The sequence below is a fragment of the Mus musculus genome, chromosome 11 (assembly GCF_000001635.26).
Source record: "Mus musculus strain C57BL/6J chromosome 11, GRCm38.p6 C57BL/6J".
NCBI lineage: Eukaryota > Metazoa > Chordata > Mammalia > Rodentia > Muridae > Mus > Mus musculus.
In genome coordinates, this window is record NC_000077.6 from 55,781,102 (window position 1) to 55,799,872 (window position 18,771).

An 18,771-nucleotide genomic window follows, 5' to 3' on the forward strand; every position below is an offset into this window, starting at 1 on the left:
GCAGAGCTCAAAGACTGTGAAGTTTGGGCTTTGCTGGGTCAGTGCCACAGAGCCAGGGGTGTTTATCTACAGCTTATCTGAGCTGCAGAGGAGGGCACAGTCTGGCAGGCACTCTCCCAATGGCTGTGTTTGAGAGGTTTAATAATACCAGTTGAACAAAACAGCAACCTTCCCCAAGGAGTTGCTTAATATTCAGGTTGTGTTGCCACTGGCAGAGCAGCTCCTCCCCAGCCCTGAGCTCTGCCCCTTCTTCCCCATCCCTCCTTGTTTGCAGAGTCGGATGCAACTAACCCTGGATGAGAATCCATTGGTCAGCGAAGTATCTTTCCAGGAACTAGTTTTCTAGAAGGTTCTATCTCCAGCGGGATTTCTCAGCAGCTGCACAAGGTGCATAGCCATTTGTTGCTCAAGTATGTATTTTCCTTCTCCTGTGTGTGTGTATGTTTATGTGTTCATGCATTAGCATACATATGTAGAATTAATAGAATAATGTTACATGTCTTCTTTTTTCAATTGCTTACCACCTTATTTTTTGAGACAAGGTCTCTCATTGAGCCTGGAGTACACTGAATCTAGCTTTCTAGCCAGTGAGACTCCAGGATCCTCCTGTCTCTGGCTCTCAGGGCTGGGATTGCAGACCCAGCTTCTCATGTGAGTGCTGGGGATTCAAGCTTATACTCTCACGCTAGCATGGTAAACATTTTATCCACTGAAGCATCTCCTGAATCTTTTGAAGATTTCAATTTTGGGTTTTGTTCTGTGCTCACAACCTTGTCTCAGAGAAAAAAATACAGATAAAAATGAAAGCTCGCTGCTCACCTAGAGGGCCTGATCCACTTTCATCTTTTGGAGATTCAACCTTGAGTGGATCCCTGTAAAGCCATAGCATTCCACAGGGCAAGGGATGATCGAATGCTCAGGGGTATCTTCTAATGTAAGGCACTTGGATCTGCTGTCCAAGTAGATATCTCCCAGTTTACCTTGTAGCCTGGGGAGCCGATAGATGAAGACAGTCTCTGCTTGTTTTGAGAATCCAGCTTGACATTCAAGGAAGTAAGGAGCATGGGACTGGGTGACATCCTCAGACACGGAAGTAGAAAAATGGGATTCTGGGTGACTCCGACAAGAGATTGAATAATGTAGGACTATACTTTGAGGGATCCACTTTATTTTCAAGTCTCTTTCAATCTACCTGAACATGTTAGAAAAGAACATTTATTAACACATTATATGTGTGTTTATTGTAGTGTGAATGTGTGTGTATGTGTGTGTGGGGTGCTGTTCTGAAGTCAACCTTGGTTACTTCTCCTCAGGTGCCATCAACCTGTGTTTTGAGGCAGGCTCTCTCACTGACTAGCAGTTTAAAAGTAGGTTAGACTGGCTGGCTGGTGAACCCTAGGGGGCACCTGTTTCTGTCTCCCCAGTGCTGGCATTAAAAGCACGAGCTGCCAAGTCAAGCTTTTTAACATGGGTTTTGGAGATCAAACTCAGATCTCCACACTTGCAAAATAAGCACCTAAGCAGCTAAGCTACCTCACCAGCCTTGCTCACACACTTTTTAAAGCGCATTATTATTTCTCTCCGTTTTCATTCCTTTTTCTTTTATAGAACAAATCCTAGTGTCAGAAACACCAGAACAAGGTCTCTTAAACCTACTGACTTCTACTTGATGGCCTTATGTTTATTTTGGAGTTTCCTATCTCAACATAGTAAGTGATCCTCTCTCTCTCTCTCTCTCTCTCTCTCTCTCTCTCTCTCTCTCTCTCTCTGTGTGTGTGTGTGTGTGTGTGTGTAGTGATACAAAGTTTCCTTTGTTAATAGTTTACAGTGGAGATTTGTAACTTTAGTAACTTAAAATTAATGCACTAAAGAAATGGTTTAGTGGGGCATAAAAAAAGTCCAGAAACGTGGAGAACAGGAGGGGAAAGCCCCAGGGTCTTCTCAGAAGTCTGGGCTCTGGAGCTAAACAGGAGTGAGTGAGTGGGGTTCCTGCCATTGTGGTTTAGTGGTTTTAGGATTCCAATACTTATTTGTGAGGTTTCACAAAGAAAGACTGGAAGAGGAAATGAAGGTTCCCAGAGAGGAGCCTGGGGACTCTTGTGCAGGGAAAGGTGGCTTCTGCCTCTCCTTCTCTGAAGCCTGGCTTTCCACAAACAGGTCATGAGGTATCTATCGATCCACCATCAGGTCTGGAATGATTTTACTCAAAGCTCTTTTCCTGCCACTAATACCTTAGTGAGACCCCTGCAGGCTGAGGGTATGGCTTGTTGTAGAGCATTTTTTTATATATACTCTATGGAGAGACTGGTGGAGTGAATGGTGGAAGGAACGTATTTGAGCCCAGAAGACCCTATCTATCTATCTATCTATCTATCTATCTATCTATCTATCTATCTATCTATGTATCTTTCTAGCTTGTATGTGCATGTGCCTATTCAGGTAGAATTGCACACACGCACACTGACTATACAGAAGTTAGAAAACAACTTGGTGTGCCATTCTTCTGGTGCCTTCCATGTTTTTGCTTGAGACAGAGTCCTATCACTGGTCTGGAATATTACCATGTAGGCTAGGATGGCTAGCCCAGGGGTTTCCATCGAGCCACCCACCTCCACCCCCATCTCATTATCTCTGGGATCACAGGCATGTGCTGCTATGTCCTGCTTTTGAATTGGTTTCTCAGACTCCAAACTCAGGTCTTCAGTGCTTGCAAAGCAAATATTTTATAGATTAGACCATCTTGTTGGATCCCAGTGACCAACTATGACCAAAGGAACAACGCATACTTAACCTCTCTGACCTTGAATGTGTGTGTGTGTGTGTGTGTGTGTGTGTGTGTGTGTGTGTGTGTGTAAGGTGATTATGAGAATGGATACTGGAACATTTCTGGCAGAGAGTGAGACTTCAGCAAATTGCTATTTGTGGTAGTTTGAATTAAAAAAAAATGGCCCCCATAGGTGCATAGGGAATGGCACTATTCCATGGTGTGGCCTTGTTGGAGGATGTGTGGCTTTGTTTGAGAAAATGTGTCACTGGAGGTGGGCTTGAAGTCTCAGAAGCTCAAGCTAGGCCTAGTTGATCTCTGTCTCTTCTTGCTGCTTGTGGCTCTAGGTACAGAACTTTTAACTCCCTCTCTAGCACCATGTCTGCCTGCATGCCACCATGTATCCTTCCATGATGATAATGGACTAAACCTCTGAAACTATAAGCCAGCCCCAATTAAACGTTATCCTTCATAAGAGTTTCCATAGTCATGGTGTTTCTTCAAAGCACTAGAAACCCTAATTAGGACACTGTCCTATCACATTGCTTAAGTACTGTCCAGAGCCTGCTGCTTGCTTTTCACTGTACCATAGGAAGCAGAGACTTCTGTTTGGGCTGCTCAGTTTCCAAGAAGCAAAATATATCCTGGTTAGAATGCTCAGCATGCCTGGCCAAAGGGCATCTCAGCATAGCTCTCCAGCTCAGGCTGGCAGCTCTTGACATCAGCATCATCTTGGCTTCACAATTTCTCCTTCTTGACTTATGGAAAAGAAATCCTGTAGAGACATCTCAATCTACTTCTGTGAAACACTGTGCACGTCATTCTTATATACTCCACACAGACTGCATCGTCTCAGGACACTTTCAGTTACAAATAACAGACATGCATTACTATAGGATTAGTCAAAACTAGAAACTTTAAAGTCTGTGGAAGTTTAAAGCAGGGTGCAACTGAGTCACACAACTGGGGAATCCATAGCACCTTAGCTTTCAAGGGCATGGCTGGATCTGGGTACTTAATAATATTTTCAGACCTGGTGAGCAATGCAAATCATCAAACCTCTTTTATCTAAGATCAAAATCAAAATTGCTGCAGTCAGCACATGAGATATTAAGATAGTGTGGTGGTGGTTTGAATAAAAATGCCCCCCCATAAGTCCAAAGGGAATGGCACTAGTAGGAGGTATGCCTTGTTGAGTAGGTGTGGCCTTGTTGGAGAAAGTGTATCACTGTGTGTATGTTGGGGGTGGGGGGGGGGAAGATGTGCTCTGAGCTCATACTTTGGCCTAGTCTCTTCTTGTCACCTGTGAATCCAGATGTAGAAGTCCCAGTCTCCTCTCCATCACCCTGTCTGACTGCATGCCAACATGCTTCCTACCATGATGATAAGGGACTAAACCTCTGAACTAAAAGACAGACCCAACTAAATGTTTTCCATTATAAGAGTTGATGTGGTCCTAATGTTTCTTCACAGCAATAAAACTCTAAGACAGGCCATCTTCTGTGACGACCTACTTTGTGCTATTGTCATAAGCAATGCATAGCACTGTCAGGTTACTCGCCATGTCTAGATCTAGTACAATGGATATAGCCAGAGTTTTTAAAAGGCTCACACTTTGAGGATAAACTGAAAATCCAGAACCTCTCAGAAGCCTTAGAGCCCCAAGAAAAATTGTTCAGTCTGTCAGAACCATAGAACACTATATACTAGGAGTAAAAGCAACAGACCCCTTGATTTTATAGGGGATTACATTGAGGCTCATGGCTATAGTGTAGTGTTAATCCTAGACCCTGAATCCTGATGTAGTATGCTCCCCCACCCTCTCTTTCTCCAAATGGATTTACTGGGCTTGAGCTGTGTCTTAGTCAGGGTTTCTATTCCTGCACAAACATCATGACCAAGAAGCAAGTTGGGGAGGAAAGGGTTTATTTGGCTTACACTTCCATACTGCTGTTCATCAACAAAGGAAGTCAGGACTGGAACTCAAGCAGGTCAGAAAGAAAGAACTGATGCAGAGGCCATGGAGGGATATTCTTTACTGGCTTGCTTTTTCTGGCTTGCTTAGCCTGCTCTCTTATAGAACCCAAGACTACCAGCCCAGAGATGGTTCCACCCACAAGGGGCCTTTCCCCCTTGACCACTAATTGAGAAAGTACCTTACAGTTGGAACTCATGGAGGCATTTCCTCAACTGAAGCTCCTTTCTCTGTGATAACTCCAGCTGTGTCAAGTTGACACAAAACTAGCCAGTACAAGCTGGGACTTTTTACATGCTAGGCAAACATTCTGCTACTGAGCCACATCCCCAACCCCCTGAATGTGCTTTTTTTCTTCCATACTTTGATGCAACTTTATGGCTTAGCCTCTGGTTGCTGAATATAGCCTACATACGTCTCCTGTGGTCATGGGTTGCATAAGAAAAAGGGTCAGCAAGACAGGAAGAGAAAGCCAGGAAGCAGCATTCCTCCTTGGCTACTGTTTCAGTTTTTGTTTCTAGGTTCCCGCCTTGGTTTTCTGCTTTGCTTTCCCTTGATTGGTGGACCTATAAGCTGAAGCAAACCCTTCCTTTCTTCTTGTGGTGGTTTGAAATGAGAATGGTGTCCATAGGCTCATAAATTCGGGAACTTGATCCCCAGTTGATGAAACTGTTTGGGAAGGATTAGGATGTGTAGCCTTCCATCCAGAGACTGCCCTACCCTGGGATCCATCCCACAATCAGCCACCAAATGCAGACACTCTTGCATATGCTAGCAAGATTTTGCTGAAAGGACCCTGATATAGCTGTCTCTTGTGAGGCTATGCCAGTGCCTGGTAAATACAGAAGTGGAAGCTCACAGTCATCTATTGGATGAAACACAGGGCCCCCCAATGGAGGAGCGAGAGAAACTACCCAAGGAGCTGAAGGGTCTGCAACCCTATAGGTGGAACAATATGAACTAACCAGTACCCCGGAGCTCATATCTCTAGCTGTGTATGTAGTAGAAGATGGTCTAGTTGGCCATCATTGGGAAGAGAGGCCCCTTGGTCTTGCAAACTTTATACTCCCCAGTACAGGGGAACGCCAGGGCCAAGAAGTGGGAGTGGATGGGTAGGGGAGCAGCGCAGGGTGAGGGTATAGGGGACTTTCGGGATAGCATTTGAAATGTAAATGAGGAAAATATCTAATAAAAATTGAAAAAAAAGACAACAACAACAAAAAAGATGTGTGGCCTTGTTGGGGGGAGATGTGGCACCAGGAGAGGAACTTTGCAGTTTTTAAAGTCCTTATCATTCTCTCTCTCTCTCTCTCTCTCTCTCTCTCTCTCTCTCTCTCTCTCTCCCTGCTGCAGTGTTCCCTGCCATGATCATCATGAATTATAACCCTCTGAGCTGAAATCTCTCAATAAATCATTTCTTCTATAAGTTTCCTTGATTGTAGTATCTTAGCCCAGCAATTCCTTAAGTTGCTTTGGGTCATGGTGTGCATCACAGCAACAGTAAGCAACCACTCTACTACTGAGCACATTTTTAACTCAAATGGTGCTTGCTGGTGTATATGTATGTATGTATGTATGTATGTATGTATGTATGTATGTATTTATGTTATTGTGTTATTATTTTCTGGTTTTGAGTTTTTAGGAAGGTCTAATGTAGCTCAGGTCAGCATTAAACTCACTATGTCTCAGACAGGTCCAGCCTTGAATTCACAGTTCTCCCTCCTCAAAGTACTGAATGCTGGTATTAAGGGATGCATTATCACACTTAGCTTCTATCTACTGAATTCTGCTTCTGTTATGTGGTTTCCTACGGAGGCACAAACATATGTTTGCCTCAGACAGGACACTGATGACAGGCCTAAGCAAGTATCCCACCCAGGTACAGCTTGATAAGCCAGACAGTTATAGAGTATAATATCTGCATCGCCCCAAATCTCATCCCCAGCATGGGTAATAACTCAGGAAAGCTGGATTCCTGGAGTCTCTGAGCTTGACCCTAGACAGCTCAGCTGAACAGTATTTTCTGCTCATGACTATTACTGGTTTTATGATCTTGGAGCCTGTGAGTCTTATAAGTTTCAAGAGTCCTCTGAGCCTTGCAGTATTCAGTGACTCCCTGAATCTTTTTTAAAATTAGATATTTTCTTTATTTACATTTCAAACGTTATCCCCTTTCCTGGTTTCCCCTCTGAAAACCCCCTATCCCATATCCCCTCTCCTTGCTCACCAACCCACCCACTCCTGCTTCCTTGTCCTGGCATTCCCTTACACTGGGGCATCGAGCCTTCACAGGACAAAGGGCCTCTCCTCTCACCGATGTCCAACAAGGCCATCCTCTGCTACATATGCAGTTGGAGCCATGGGTCCCTTCATGTGTACTCTTTGGTTGGTGGTTTAGTCCCTGGGAGCTCTGGGGGTACTGGTTAGTTCATATTGTTGTTCCTCCTTTGGGGCTGCAACCCCCTTCAGCTCCTTCGATCCTTTCTCTAGCTCCTCCATTGGGGACCTTGTGCTTAGTCCAATGGTTGTCTGAGAGCAATCACCTCTGTATTTGTCAGGCACTGTCAGAGCCTCTCAGGAGATAGCTATATCAGGCTCTTGTCAGCAAGCACTTGTTGGCATCCACAATAGTGTCTGGGTTTGGTAACTGTATATGGGATAGTTTCCCCACCCATGGGAGGAGATACAGAGACTCCCTGAATCTTATGAACATCTCTCTTCCCCCCTAGAGGAAGAGTTCCAGTTGACAAGAAATAACTGAGCTGCAGTGACTGCCATCTGCACCTGGATGGTGTCTTTCCTTCAGTGCCGAGCAGCCTCATGGTCTGGTTTGCTCTTGGCAGCGCCTGGCAGTGACCCTCTGGTCACTTGTTCACCTCCATCCTTGGTCATTGCCGAGATTCTGCAGCTCTGCATGTTTAGCTTCTTGGGAAGGAGGAAACACAGCTGAGTGTGCAGCAAGCTCTAAACTATTACATCAAATCCACTCATGTAAGAGGCAATTGTGCCTTTATTTATAGAAACATGGAATATTGTGAAACACCAGGGACATTAGCAACATCATCTTGCAAAGGAAAGGGACCTCACAAAGCTCACAGAGGTGTTTGTTTCGGGACTCATTGGGGCTAATTCTGTCCTGGAGGAGAGAGGGAGTCAGCAGGGTCTTGCTGTGGCTCCTTTGCATCTCCCCGGTCTGGGGTGATGTTTTCATTTTGTTTTGTTTTTGTTTTCTGAGGAGTCAGCAGTGGATCTAATTAATGCCATCAAAAGCATGGCATTTAATTAACTAAATAACATGTTGAGCTTAATGATAACACATTTCAGCACCCAGAGGGGAAGCGATGGTCTCTGGGGCCATCTCTCCAAGGAGGCCGGTGATTTGATAAAGAGGAAAGAACCTTTCTCAAGAGCATCAGAGATCCTTAGGGAAGTGGTCAGGGGAGGCACAGCCTCATAGCCACCAGGAAGCATGCTCTTTTCTTCCAGACTTTGAGTGGGGAGATCAAGAGTATCAGAAGATCCAGTTGGAGGGACGAGTGTGTGTGTGTGTGTGTGTGTGTGTGTGTGTGTGTGTGTGTGTGTGTGTGTATGTGTGTAGAGGCTGACACTGGGTATCTTTTTCTACTACACCTTGTTTGTTTTGAGACAAAGTCTCGTGCTGAATCTGCTAGGCAATAAGTGATAGCGATCCATTTTCCACTTCTGGGATTACAGATGTGTTCCACCAGGCTCAGCTTTTCATGTGACTGCTGGGCATTTGAACCCAGGTCTTAATGCTTGCCCAGCAAATACTTTACTGCCCAAGCCACCTTCTCACCCCAGAATGCACCTTTCAAGCATGGTTGGATATCTACAGGGGTAAACAAATGTGACTATTTTCTCCATCGCTATTCCAATATCTTGGTTCTTTCCAGGTCTGCTGAGAAACCACACAAGCACAATAGAGGTGGGAGGCTGTCTGATGCCAGCCTGCCAGAATCACAGGCTCTTTAAACAGCAGAGGAGTGGAAGTGGGTGCCCTCTTGTGGACACTAGAGAATCCACAGTGATACTCTTGGGACCCTCACCCAAGGGTTTCCAGGCCTTGAGGCCAGAGATGAAGTTTCCCAGTGGAGTTCCCTGGGTTGTTGGGATAAATATTAATGGATCGTTAATTAGAAGGAAAAGTATCAGGTAATAAGAATTCACCGACTCATAGCAGAACTTTGGGACCCTTGAAGGTGGTCTCAAAGACTCAGAAACCCACTCTCAGCTCAGATGCATTTTCTTAGCTTCTCTGAGGGCAAGCTGGATGCATTGGCTCCACATGCTGCACGCCATGAGTTCTATGATTTGGATTTTAGAAAAGAGATAAATAGAGGCTTGAGGAAGTGAAATAATTCATGGGGAATGATGAACTTTAGAAGGGACAGAGCCCCAGATTGTAGGACTTCACTTTCATCTGCCTTCCTCTGCTTTGTTATCTATCTCCCCATGGTGGATTGCCTTTCATCATGACAAAGGTGCCAGCTCTGGGGACAGTGCCCTGAACCACTTTTGTGCTCAGTGTCCTGAGATTATATGGGGTCTACAGGGGTTCACTAACTTGAGAGGGAAGGATTCAGTATAGCGCTGGTGAGATGGCTCAGTAGGTAGTGGTTGGGGCACACTCGTGAGGACCCGAGTCTTGAGACCCAGTACTAATATGAAGAGTCAGGTGTGGTAGTATGTGCCTGCAATCCCAACACTGTGGAGCTAGAGAAAAATCTCTGGAGCTTGCTGGCTAGCCAGCCTAACCAAATTGGCGAATTCCAGGTTCAGTGAGGAACCCTGTCTCAAAAAAGTAAGATAGAGAGGAGCTGGAAAGATGGTTCTGCTGATAAGAGCACTGGCTGCTTTCTCAGGGGATTCCGAGTTCAGTTCTCAGTACCCACAAACACTGACAACTTCAGCTTCAGATTATCTGATGCCCTCTTGTGGCTTCTATAAGTACTCTCTCTCTCTCTCTCTCTCTCTCTCTCTCTCTCTCTCTCTCTCTCTCTCTCTCACACACACACACACACACACACACACACACACACGTAAATAGAATACATAACAATGAATCTTAAAAAGTAAGATGGAGAACAGTTGAGAAGACACACAATGTCAACTTTGTGCATGCACACCCTCACACATGTGCACACACACCTGGACATGTATCGGCACACAGACACAGAACATTGAGTGCAGGGTCTGGCAGTGGTTTTCAGTGCTATTTGTTGTTCCTTTCAGGACTGCACAGTAGTATTTTCTGGTGGCTGGGACAGAGTGGATGCTCAGTCCTATTCACAACTCCTTATTAGTTGAAAGGTGTTACCCATGGTCCTTCAATAAGTTACCCTAACAGGACTATAGGATTGCCCCAACTATTTTGTGTTCAGTTTGAATATGTGTCCCCCACCAAATGAGGCAGCTCTGGAGAGGTAATATTTATATGACCTATGTGTACACTTTAGGAAACAGAACAGCTGGCAGGAAGATGGGGAAGCAGTTGTTTCTGCCCAGAAGGCACCTTGGATGCAGGATATGGCTCTGCTCAGTGTACAGTGGGGTATTATGGCTGGGTAAGATGGGAGTGAGTTTCTGTCACTTCCAATGCAAGGCTTTTTTCCCCTCTGCTCTGGGCATGCAAAAGGGTTTTGAGGATTCAGATGAGTCCTCGGATTGTCTTCACCACACGTGCACATGCATGTGTTTACACATGCACAGCCGTCTGAGGGCTTTTGGTATTCCAGTCACTAGGAGATCGTCACCAGGGAGCCTGGTGTTGCTTGCAGCCACATCAGGATGAAGAATGAGCCTGGCTGTCATGGTTGGCTGCTGGTGGCGGTGGGGGTGGGGCAGCTGTCGCGTCTAGATTGAATGCCTGTACCCTTGCATGGAAACTGCTTAGTGTGCATGAAAAGAAGCAGAGAATGCTGGTGAGGGGAAGACAGAGTCAGGGAAAGAGATGAATCCCTCCAGCTGCCTTTGGAATGGTCCGCAGGAAAAGGCAGTCAGTCCCATGAAGAGGGTACCAGCTTCCCCGGACAACATTCCTCCCACTGATGGCTGCAGATAGCCTTCTTCCTTGCCTGGCAATATCATTTTTTTGTATTTTACCAGTTGACTGTTGTTGCAAAGAGAAGGAGACATGGCTGGAAGAAGTGATGGAAGAATTCTGTTAATTGACATAAATGGAAGCTCTGTGGAATAGGGGCATAGGAGGGTTTCTGAATTTGCCCTCAAATGTCTTCTGATAGTTTTGGCTAGAGGTGGCCAATGGGTTTGCATGCCTCTCATGGATGGAATTGTTTTGTCCCCCAGTGTGTTATCTGCCATCAGTTCCAAATGTGAATTCCTGCCTTCTCCAACGTGGCACTGATCTGCCTTCACTCTTGGCGGCTGTCTGTGGGTCACAGAGGGCTCTGTGCTTTAAATAGGTCAAGAATCTTCTCATTCCACACAGCCTCCATCTTGACCCTCCAACAAGGCCAGACCCTGTGACACTTGGTGAATTAATAGTTGGTGACTCTTGATCCAGGTTAACCTCTTCATTCTGGAAGTTGGAGCATTGAGGTTCAGAGAGAGCATATGGTTTACCAGGGTCACACAGCTCTCCTGGGAGATATGTAGTCTCTGTTTATATAATGTTATCTGAAAGGGTTATAGATAACACTTACACACTGTTTCAACTTTCTAGTGAAAAATCTATGTTCCAGCCCCCTTATCCTATCTGTTCACTAGTGGCCTTCTGGGGCCCAAGGAGAAAAGTCTGACTGTGCTCTATTACCAGCTTCTTTTATTCTTCACCCCTTCTACACATTCTTGAAGTTAAGCCTCCCTCTGATCCAATACTAGCTCTGGCTTTAGGGATGGGGGGGGCTAATCACTGGGAGGGGAATTGGAGCCCCTAATTCCTGTACCCTTAAGGGTGCTGGGCCTGAGTCTCCTCAGTCAATAACAGAGAAACATGAATGAATGGAATGCATGTTTTCTTCTTTGCTTGATTTCTTGTGCTTAGCTCAATTTCCCTACTCCCATACAGTCTAACATCCCTGCCTAGGGAATGGTGCTGTCCACAGTGGGCAGAATCGTCCCACATTGATTGACTTACTTGAGACAATCCCTCACAGGCACACTGACAGGTTGATCCAACGTAAGTGGCTTCCTCTGTATCAACACATCTGTTGGGTCTCACCTCTGCAGAGTCTATGGATATGAAGGTTCTTGTGTGTTCTTTCCAACACTTTATTTGTTCTCTGGAGAACTTGCATCCTGTATTTTGACCCAGATGTTATCAGACTACCTGTGCTGGTTGCTGTGGTTTCACTGAACACTGGAACTTGCTTTGCAAGTTGATCTTGCTGCTCTGGGCTCAGCAAACATGCTTTGCATGAAGACCATGTGACAGGTGCTTTAAATTTTGTGAGTCACAGAACCTCTATATGCATCTTTCTTCTCTTTCAAACATTGTTTTAATGTAAGGACCACTGGTAGATTACAAGCTTCATAAAATCAGTCAGTGGGCCATATGTAGTTTATGACTGCAGCTCATTTTGCCTCAGGTATTACTAGCCAGGTCTTCCCTGCAAAGGAAAACCTGGAGATTATTTTAACCCACGGGGAAGGTGGGTTAAAATAGAGCTCCATTGGACAGTTTTTGTGTTAATTGGAGTCTCTCTGCAGGATAGACACAGAGGGGTGAAATCACCGAGACCCCTTTTACTTTCTGTACAAGTAGCACCTCAACTTCCTCATCTGTGGGTGGGATGAGAAATCTGTGGGAGGAGTGGGGCTGTAGTTCAGTAGATAGGGTACTTGTTTAGTACACACAGGTCCTTGGGTGTGGGGTTAGACACCTCTCATCTCAGAACTTGGAAGATAGAGCCAGGAGAATCAGAAGGCCATCTTTAACTATATAATAACCTTGAGGCCAGCCTTAAAAAAAAACAAAGCAAAACAAATAAACAACAACAACAACAACAACAACATCCCCACAAAATCTCCAACCAACCAAACCAGAAACAATCAAACAAAACAAGCGTGCAGGCACACAACAAAGAAGTCTATAGAGAGCGGTTTAGAAAGCCCTGGCTGTCTCTGGGAGAAACAATGCTAGGCAGTCCAATGCCAGCAAGTCTCTGCTGCTCTTTTCTGAAGCTCTTGCCCCCGGATGCTTAGATGGAGCTTGTTTGAAGATGCAGCATTGAAACAACTCAAGTTCTTCCAGACTCTGAGGAGGCACAGGGCAGGGCCCAGACCCCAGCAACCTCAGGGCTGCCTTGGTCTCATTTCTTCTGTTGCTCTTGCTCCTTCTTGAGGTAAGCTCCTTTTCCTAATGAGGTGTGTAGTGTCTAGGCTTTGCTGCCTCCCCACAGGTCTCTTCCTTGTGTCCCCAGGTTTTGTTTTGTCATCCCCTGAGTTTATATAGGGCCATCTCTGTGACTATGGGTATGGAAATGTCCAGTAGAGCCAGGTAGGCTCAGAAGTTGCTACTTGCATAAATATATGTAGCAACTGCATAAATATAATTATTGCCTCTCCCCAAGACTCTCTCAACAGCGAATAGTTCACCAGAAAAGGGTGGCACCCCACAATTTTCATTCCATGACTGATAGTTGGTAGGTCTGGTCTTCTGCAGGTCCAGTGTAGAACTGCTGTGAATCCATGATTTTAATGGCTATGTCATGTCCAGAAGATGTCATTTTGTGGTCTTTCTCCTTGCCTTCTGGCTTTTACATAGTTTCTTCTTGGATAGTCCTTGGGTATTGGAGAAGGTAGCATAAATGACTTGATTAGGGATGAGCATTCAACCAGCACTTATTCACAGCACTTTGACCAGTCAAGAGTTTCTAGATTTATTGCTATTCATTGCAAAAGGGCCTTTTCTGACTAATGCTGAGAGTACCATTTATCTATGTGTATAAACATAGATATGGGTATAAACATAGATGCTGTTTGATGCTGTGTCAATTTAGTGAAACAATATAGTAAGCTCCATCCCACAAGGCCCTATGACATCTCCAGCCATGGGCTTCTTGACTAGACATAGAATACTAGGCATGAATTTCTTCTGCAAAGCGGGCTTCCAATCTAATGAGAGAGTAGTTGGTTGCCTTCCTAAGAGCTGTGCCACTATTGCAACAGTGGCCTGGCTGGCATGCTGGTAGTACAGTCTGTAGGTTTCACACCTGGGTTGTGAATACTACTGATGCTCTTTCTCCCTAGCAGCCTGCATAGCACTGCATGGCATTATGAAAGCTACCCACAGGGAGGAAGTTTCCAGCTTAGTGGCATTTTATTTCTCTCGAGTTTGCATCCAAGTTATGTGGTATCTTTACCAACAGAATCTTACCTAGTTCTGGTGGGCAACCAAGATGAATAACAAGGCCCTGTATGGCATTTGTTGTTTTGGGGTCTGGGTTACTTCCCTCAGTATATTTTTTTTCTTGCAGTTTCATCCATTTACCCGTAACGTTCATAATTTAATTTTATATTACAGTTGAATAAAATTCCATCATGTATACATCCCACATTTCCTCTATTCATTTGCCTGTGGATAGACATACAAGTTGTTTGTGTTTTTAAATATTGTGAGTAGAGCAGGAGTGAATATGGATCATCAGGTGTCTATGGTAGACATGGAGACCTTTGGGAATATACCCAGGAGTGGTATGGCTGAATCACGTGGCAGATTTCTAAGGAACCTCCACTCCTATTTCCATAGTGTTTGCACCCATATACACTCCCGACAGCAGCAAGTGGGGCTTCTTCTTCCCCCACATCCTCGCCAGCATTTTCTTTGTTGCCATTTGATTTCTTGATGTTATTCATCCCAACTGGATTGTGAATGGATCTCGAAGTAGTTTTAGTTTACATTTCACTTGTGCATAATGATGTTGAACACTCTTTAAAAAACACTTCTTAGTCATTTATGTTTTTTTCTTTGGGGAATTTTCTGTTCAAACCTATAATGAATTTTTGGACTGCATTGTTAGTTTTATTGATGTATTGTTATTTGAGTCCTTTGTGTATCCTTGATATTAATTTCTGTTGGATGAATAGCTGGCAAAGACTTTTGTTCTCTTCTGTAGGCTGCTTCTTCGCTTGATGGACAACTTCTTTTGCTATACAAAAGTGTTTTCATTTCATGAAGTTGCATTTGTTGATTGTTAGCCTCATTTAGAGTGACCAGAGTTCTGTCTGGATCTTTTGCTGTACCTGGAGGCTGTTCTTGACCCTTTGTTCCAGCAGTTTCAGAGTTTCAGGTTTAACACTGAAATTGTTGATCCATTTGGAGTTGAAGTTTTTGTGCAAGGTGAGAGAAAAAGATTTACTCTCATTCTCTTGCCTGTAGAAACCAGTCTCCTGTCATTAGGTGGGCCTTGAAATCTCTGCATAGCTAAAGCTGACCTTGAACTTCTGATCCTCTTACGTCCCTAGTACTGGGTTACACCACCATGTCTAGTTTTATGTGGTGCTAAAGATCAAACTCAAGGTTTGTGTAGAGTGGGCAAGTGCTCTAACATCTGCTCTAAACTCCCAGACTTATTTTAATTTTGAATGGAGAGAATATTACATTATGTTAAAAATCTCTAGTTGCTACCCACAAATTAGTTTGCTTGGCTCTAAGAGTTTTAAACATTCAACTTAGTCATCATCATTTAAAGCTTGGAAGGACTCAGGGATCTCTAGATACCATTTAGTGTTTGTGGGAATCATAGCTCCCACATGTAATGAATATGGCATGGTAGTTATATCTATGTTATGTGCATATTTTGGGGGCCCCCTCTTTCCTTGGATGTTCCACCTTCCCATTCAACTCATTGCCATCAGCTGCCTAGATCATGGATATGTGATTTTCCAAATCCTGGAGCACAGGCCTGTGTAGCATAAGCTTGTTCCTCATGAGGACACTGATTCCCGCGAGGCTTACTACATCCTTTCAGCCAGAGAGGAAATAGACAGATTGGCATTTGGCACACACATAGGTGAGCAGCAGCGGGGACACTAGGAAATGGGTCTTGATTCTTTGCTCATCATTTTCCTCTCTGTCTTGTATGCTACCCTTCCCCCTAGACCTACGGCAATCTTGTCCCTCTTTAGGTGACATAAACAACAGCTACCATTTATTGAGTATTTACATCTTAGGTACCCACTGTTATTTAATTACTCTGAATTCTATATATTAGCACTGTGATATTTCTTTAGAAGAGGAAGATAATGGTTTGTGGCTACAGATTCATTATGTATCGAGGTCAAGATCTGAACTCAGATCTACCTGCCCACCAAATCCCCAGTTCAGAACCATTGGAGTCAGTCAGGGACAGCCACTTGTCTTACTAAGTAACATTGATGTGTAGATGTGAAAAGATGAACCTTTCATCTGCAATGGATGCTCATTTCACATGCTGTAGGCAGGAGATCCTAGTGAACAAACACATTATTAATTGGGATGCTCCAAGCAATGCCCCCACTGAGGAGGAGTGCCAGCCCTCTGGAGAGGTCAGGGGGCAGCATTGTTATGAGACAGGAAGCTCCAGCTGTCAGGATTGATGTGCTGAGGAAGTGATATGGTTCCCAATGTCAAGGAGACGTGAGGATGTAGCTGGCCTGTGCCCCCTGCTGAGTCCCACGACTGTTCCTCTTGGTGCAGTTTGATTCAGTGAGATCAGGCTGGCTGAAACATGGCATGCTTGTATTATTTCAGGCTGACAGACACCACAGAGATCACTTGGACCCTTTGTTACAGGAGAAATCTTTCCTCTAAAGATCCCAACAGACAGTTTCTACCCTATGTTTAGATGCCTAGAGAGGCCAACTCAGTGCTCCACGAAACAAACCTCTCCAAGTTTTTCTATCTGTATGTATGTAGGTATGCTTTAGTGTATGTATGCAGGTATGTGTGTGCATGTCAGTGTACATGTGTGCATGTGTGTGCACATGTATACATGTGTGCGTATATGTATTTTGAGGTCATAGGTCAATCTTGACTTTTGATTCTCAAGTATCACTCACTTTGTTTTGGGAGATAGGGTCTCTCATTTGTCAAGAATCCTCCAAGTAAGTGAGGCTGGCTGGCTAGGGAGCCTCAGTGATCCAACTGTCACTGCTTTCTCAGTACAGGAATTATAACTCTGAGTTTGATTTCTTTAGTATATGGGTTCTGGGAATCAAAATCACATCTTTATGTTTACAAAGTAGACACCCTACTAACTGAGCCGTCATTTTTATTCCCTCTTTTCCATTCTTAAAGAAATTTCTTTGGATCAGAGTCAAACTTACTTACATATTTAATCTCCTTTTCATTGTGCTGCTTCTTAGACCATGTGGACTGTCTCCCAGCTTCTGCAGATGTCAACCCTTCAAGTTGCATTGTGGTTAATGTCTTCACACCAGGTTGTCACTCCTTGGCCATAAATATCCACACTTGATTAACTGCCCTACATAAAAGAGTTTGCAGGTTCCTAGCCATCTGTGCTGATTTTTCTGTTTCCTTCTCCCCTCCACATCTATTTCTCCATTTCTTTGTTCTCATCCCTAGTCTAGGAGATTGACCCTCCAGGATGCTTTTCCAGGTTGGTATCACATGGAGCTAAGTTAATACAGGACAGGAAGGTGCCTAGGAGGTAAGGAAAGAAACAGGTGTGGGGGCTTTCCTTTCCTTCTCTCAGATGGCAGTATATGACCACACTGTCTATCTGCTTGGTTCCTGATAGGAAGCCCAGATGACACTGTATGGCTACATCGTCTATCTATGTGGTTCCTGATAGGCAGCTCAGTGAATATGAAGGAGGCTCTCCTTGGACTCTGATCATCCTTGTACTATAATGGCTGCCTGCTTGGCTCTGGGATGGCAGAGGTTTTCTCTACTGCTAATCTCTGTGTGCCTCAGTGTTGGTTATTTTTAACATTACCTGTACATTTACCAAAGAATCTTCTATGATAACTTTCTCATTTCTACCATTGTCCCTGTTACCCACTATTAAATATGTTCATGTGTACTGTATTATTTTGAATGCTTAACTCCTCAAGCCCTGAACCATCACCAAGATCACAGTATTTGGTGTTAGCCTCTGGCTCACACAATTGGCATGCCCTGGGTTTGTGGTACACTTGTTAGAACTTTTTCCAAGACCAGTCATCCAGTATATCTTCAGAATATCACTTGGTTTCAAGTGCTGCTTCTACATTGAATAATAGTCATGAGCATGTTATTTTTCCCTCCTTTGGTCTCAAATTTTAGCTTCTGTAAAATGGTATAATAATTTAAAAATAATTACTATGAAGATCAGATAATTTGTATGCATGATCATTTAGTGCTGAACACTTGATAAGCCACTGATAGACATGGTCATTATCACCAAAGCATCATAGTTTATATGCCCATATGAACATTTTGAACTAAATTCCTCTTTTTCTTTTGGGCTTTTTGCTTTGTTCTAATATCCATACCTAACTGAAAGTGCTTCTGCTGTTAAAATCCCAATGATGTCTCCTAAACGTTGATGCTTTAAGTGTGGGTCACAGATCCATGACAAGAGTGTCACTTTAGGGTTTGTTTAGAACTTGCAACTAAAAGTCTAACAGATCCAAACATGGCAAACCCGATGCTGGCAGGTCTTCCTTGGTAAACCATTAGTTTACACTCCTAAAGCTATTCGATTTCCTTATGTGGCCACTGACTCATTCTTGACACTGATCACAAAGGTTCTACTATCAAAACATCAAGGCCCAGCAATTAAAGTTCATTATTTGGCTACACAACCTAACCTGTCTAGTCAGGACTTACCCACACATCCTAACCCATATTCCTCTCTTTTCTCCTTAAAAGCCACTCCTGCAGAAACACCCGTTGCCGTCTCTGCCCAATCCAAAAGCATTCCTTCTCCCCAGCTTTCCTTCCAGGGTAATACATCTTTGAGAATTTGTGTCTGGATATGCTCTCTGCCATTCTGAGGCCCCATTCAGGAGCCCCAAACCCTGCTCTGAACTTATTGAGTCAGAGTCTGTGAGTTCACTAAGAAAT

General features: G+C 44.2%; 1 long non-coding RNA gene across 1 annotated transcript in view; it reads left to right on the forward strand.

Annotated features, from left to right (window-relative positions):
- Positions 1-266: 266 nt before the first annotated feature.
- The window catches only part of LOC105244170, a 181,882-nt gene continuing 163,377 nt past the window's right edge, over positions 267-18,771 (forward strand). The window contains exon 1 of the long non-coding RNA XR_001780217.1: positions 267-410. This is a non-coding gene — a long non-coding RNA (uncharacterized LOC105244170). The remainder of the gene's footprint in view (positions 411-18,771) is intronic.